We start from the raw sequence: 4,921 nt of genomic DNA on the forward strand, positions 1-4,921 counted from the left end.
CGTAACTTACGGCAGTCTGAGCCGTGATGTGGGTGCAGCCCACGATCTTGGCTCCGGCCAATGGCTTCTCTCCCTGAGCGCGCTTCCTCAAGGCCATGAGCGCCGGCATTTCTAGGGGAGGGAGAGAAAAGGGAACAGGGGTTCAGCGGAAGGCGGGAAACCACGGTTTAAAACCTGCCAGACGTTTATAAAAAAAAAAAAAAAAGAATGCAGCCAGCCAGGAGTGCAGAAAGGTGGAAGAAAAATGAGCTTTGCTTGCCCTCGCCAGAGCTTAAATTCTATTTATGTAGGATTTGCCCTGTCAGTGTAGGTGGGTGTGTTGTTGGCAGCTGCTTGATTAGATGTTATTTGCTGCTTGATTGTTGGTCCGGTATTAATCCCGGTATTAATCTCTGCTTTTATAGGCGTTGATTGCTGGTGAGGAGATGGTTTGGTTGCTCTATTTCCTTTGTAGCCTTTTCGTTTTCTCTTTTGAAGGGTGTGTAGGTGTAGTTTATCTCTACGTGGCTGTTGATGCCCGATGTTATATACAAGGGCAAGTCACTCATATATAAAGAGAGCAAACCCCATTCCCTTCTAACACTGATGACGTTCTCTAGTTGGGTCATGAAAGGTCTGCAAGAAAACCACCCAGCTCAGAGAGCCCCAAGGACCCCACAAGGACAACCTCCAGAGTGTCCATCACATCTCAATAAAATATGGGAAAGGGGTTGAAAGAGAGAGAGAGACGGAGAGAGACAGAGAGAGAGAGAGAGGAGAGAGACAGAGGAGAGAGACAAAAAGAGACAGAGAGAGATAGACACAGAGAGAGAGCAGAGAGAGAAGGAGAGAGGAGATAGAGAGAGACAGAGAAAGAGAGAGACAGAGAGAGAGAGAAAGAGAGACAGAGAGAAGAGAGAGAGAAAGAGGGAGGAGAGAAGAGAGAAGAGAGAGAGAAAGAGGGAGAGAGAGACAGAGAGGAGAGAGGAGAGAGAAAAGAGAGAGGAGAGAGAGAGAGAAGAGAGAGAGAGAAAAGAGAGAGGAGAGAGAGACAGAGAGAGAGAAGAGAGAGACAGAGGAGAGAGAGAGAGAAGAGAAAGAGAGGAGAAAGGGAGGAGAGGGACAGAGAGAGAGAAGAGAGAGAGGAGAGAGAAAGAGGGAGGGGAGTGAGAGAGAGAAGAGAGAGACAGAGAGAGAGAGAGAGAGAGAGAGAGAGAGGGGAGAGAGGGAGGAGAGAGAAGAGAGAGAGAGAGAGAGAGAGAGAGAAAGGGAGGAGAGAGAGAGAGAGAAGAGAGAGAGAGAGAGAGAGAGAGAGAAGAGAGAGAAAGAGGGAGAGAGAGAGAGAAGCAGAAGAAGCCCAGGGGTGCCAGGAGGATTACAGTTTTGTGGCTTTTGGCAGCAAAAGAGAAATCTGGGAATTAATCTGATGCCATTCTCTTTCGTAGCTCCTTCAGCAATTTGATCGCAGTCAAGAGATTAAAGCAAAGAGAGAACTGGGAAAAAAAAAAAAAGCAGGCCAGGAGCCCAAGGTGTTCCCTTCCCTCCCTGCATAAAGCAATGCTTGGGGGGGGGGGAAAGGGCTCGGGTTGAACCCCACGGGGCCATCTGGTGCCACAGTAAACAATGCGTAGGGTCGGGTTCCCACGACCTGCTGAGATGGGTAGAGCTGCAAAAACCAAACCACAAAACGCCTTTTCCCATTTTAGTCCTGTCTCGGGGGTAACCTGGCAGTTCAGCCACCGTAAAATCNTTTTAAGCAGGCAGGACTGGCCTAAGTATTACTTTTAATTAGTTTTCTATTGGTTTTAAAGGATACTAATTGGCCTATTGCAATATTTTATTTTAATTGATTTTAAAATGTGGTATGTTTTTTGTATTTGTTTACTTGTTTTTAACGGGCTGTAAGCCGCCCTGAGTCCGCAAGGAGAAGGGCGGGGTAGAAATCTAATCAAATCAAAAATCAAATCAAAAATCAAAATATCTATCTATCTATCTATCTATCTATCTATCTATCTATCTATCTATCTATCTATCTATCTATCTATCTATCTATCTTACCATCTGTCTCCATCTTATCATTTCTTTCTTTCATTCTTTCTTTCTGTCTGTCTTACCATCTTTCTCCATCTTATCATATCTATCTGTCTGTCTGTCTGTCTATCTATCTATCTAACCATCTTTCTCCATCTTATCATTTCTTTCTTTTTCTTTTTCTTTCATTCTTTCTTTGTCTGTCTGTCTTAACATCTTTCTCCATCTTATATCTATCTATCTATCTATCTATCTATCTATCTATCTATCTATCTATCTATCTATCTATCTTGTCTGTCTGTCTGTCTATCATCTATCTATCTATCTATCTATCTATCTATCATCTATCTATCTATCTATATCTATCTATCTATCTATCATCTATCTATCTATCTATCTATCTATCTATCTATCTATCTATCTATCTATCTATCTATCCATCTCTTACTCTCTCTCTCTCTCTCTTCTCTCCTCTTTCTCACTCCTGTCTCTCTCCTCTTCTCTCTCCTCCTCTCTCCCTCCCTCCCTCCCTCCCTCCCTCTCCCTCTCTCCCTCTCTCACACCCGCACACACACACACACTGTTCTGCTCCTGGCTGAATCCCTTCTATCTCAGCATCCTCAAAGCTTTTTTTAAGTTTCTGGGAGTTGAAGTCCACAAGTCATAAAAGAGCCAAGTTTGAAGACCCCTGATCTAGACTGATATATATATATATAAGAAGCTTATTTTAGGGACACACAAACACACCAGGAAAGAAAAATCCTTACCACTCTCAGCCAGGGCGGCTGCCACTTCGTTGAGGGTGGAGTAGATGTTGCAAGCAGCCCATCGGCACTGGGCCCCCAAGGCACCAAGGGTTTCCATGAGCACCTGCAGGCGGGAGAACCGTTGAGTAGGGGGAGAGGAGGGGGGGCTAGGGAATTGTCAGGGCTACTCAACCCCCCCCCCCCATTCCTCAATTCGGCCAATCCACCTGCTGGATTTCCTGAACTGCTATATATCGAAATAACCTTAATAAGGTTTCTATTTTCCAGCCGAGCAGGGCCCACGCCCACACAGGTAGTCCTCGAGTTACAATCATTTGCTTCCGGGTTCGTCCGAAGCTCCAAAAAAGTGGAAAAAGGGATCCACTTTTTCCATCCAGAATGACTGCTTCGAGTTAAGACAGCAATGGGGGGGGGGGGGGGGAGAAAGACCTTACGGCCGTTTTTCACCCTTAACGACCGGGTGCGTCATCCCCCGTGGTCACGCGATCAAAAATCTGGACTTGTATTTATGACGGATGCAGGGCCCCGGGATCACGTGATCCCCTTTTGGCGACATTTCTCATTCTAAGGAGAAATTTCCTGACAGTGAGAAGAATTAACCAATGGAACAAGCTGCCTCCAGAAGATGTGGATGCTCCAACAGTGGACCTTTTAAAGAGGAAACTGGACAATCATTTGTCTGAAATGGTATAGGGTTTTTTGCCTGAGCAGGGGGTTGGGCTAGATGACCTCCAAGGTCCCTTCCAGCTCTATTCTATTGTAGGATCTATTCTCCAAAGCGCCTGAAGGCAGGACAAGAAGCAACGGATGGAAGCCAATCAAGGAGAGAAGCATCCTAGAACTAAGGAGAAATTTCCTGAGCAGTGAGAGCAATTAACCAGTGGAACTCCTTGCCTCCAGAAGTTGTGGGTGCTCCAACACTGGAAGTTTTTAAGAAGAGACTGGACCCTGAAATGGTGCAGGGTTTCCTGTCTGAGCAGGGGGTTGAATTAGACCAGAGATCCCCAACCTTTTGGGCACAGGGACCAGCTCCATGGAGAAAGTTTTTTCCGTAGACCGGAGAGCATGTGGTTTTGAATACTGCCTCCATCCCGAGGATGGAGCTTTGTTTATTTGTGTGGCCCGTTTGCTGGCATACCGCAGCCTGGTGCTGGTCCACGGACTGAGGGTTGGGGATCCCTAGACTAGATGACCTTCAAGGTCCCTTCCAACTATTATTATTATTACTGATCATCGCACAGCCAGATGTTCAGACTGGATTTGGGACCTGGGATAGGCAGATGTGGATGTTTGATGGTATTACAGATATCGTCACAGGATGGAGGCAGTTCTTAGTAAGGCCGCCTTTTGCAATTGACTAATGGTGAATTTGTCAATGCTGATGGTGGTCAAGTGGTGCTCCAGTTGTTTTGGGATTATTATTATTATTATTATTATTATTATGGATCATCGCACAGTCAGCCAGATGTTCAGACTGGATTTGGCATTTTGTCTACCTATGGAGTCCTTCCCAAGGACCTGGGATAGGCAGATGGGGATATTTGATGGTATTACAGATCTCGTCGCAGGATGGAAGCAGTTCCTAGTAAGGCCGCCTTTTGCAATTGACTAATGGCGAATTTGTCAATGCCGATGATGGTGTTCAAGTGGTGTTCCAGTTGTTTTGGGATTATTATTATTATTATTATTATTATTATTATTATTATTATTATTATTATTATTATTATTATTATTATTATTATTATTATTACTATTATTATTAAATGGCCAGGCGTAAAGTCGAGGACTACCTGTACTAAAAGCCCAGCCCAACTGTCAATCAAACTTGTTTTTCTTCCAAAAAAAGAAAAGAAAAGAAAAAAAAAAGGTGCCAGCTTTTTTTTTTTTTGTGAAGCCCAACATAGCATCCTTCCAAGCCGAAGCCAGGATCCCCCTGAGATTTCCAGCTCCAGTCGATCCCAGCCCTTGGGTGACCTCCTCCTGTTTGGACCAAGAAGAAGATCCTCGGGAACCGACAGGGCGTAACTTACGGCAGTCTGAGCCGTGATGTGGGTGCAGCCCACGATCTTGGCTCCGGCCAATGGCTTCTCTCCCTGAGCGCGCTTCCTCAAGGCCATGAGCGCCGGCATTTCTAGGGGAGGGAG

General features: G+C 45.4%; 1 pseudogene; it reads right to left on the minus strand.

Annotated features, from left to right (window-relative positions):
- Window positions 1-4,908, minus strand: part of LOC107283028 — a 25,422-nt pseudogene extending 20,514 nt beyond the window's left edge.
- Window positions 4,909-4,921: the final 13 nt, after the last annotated feature.

Source organism: Protobothrops mucrosquamatus, unplaced genomic scaffold, assembly GCF_001527695.2.
Source record: "Protobothrops mucrosquamatus isolate PMUCROS unplaced genomic scaffold, P.Mucros_1.0 scaffold_42, whole genome shotgun sequence".
In the NCBI taxonomy this organism is placed as follows: Eukaryota; Metazoa; Chordata; class Lepidosauria; order Squamata; family Viperidae; genus Protobothrops; species Protobothrops mucrosquamatus.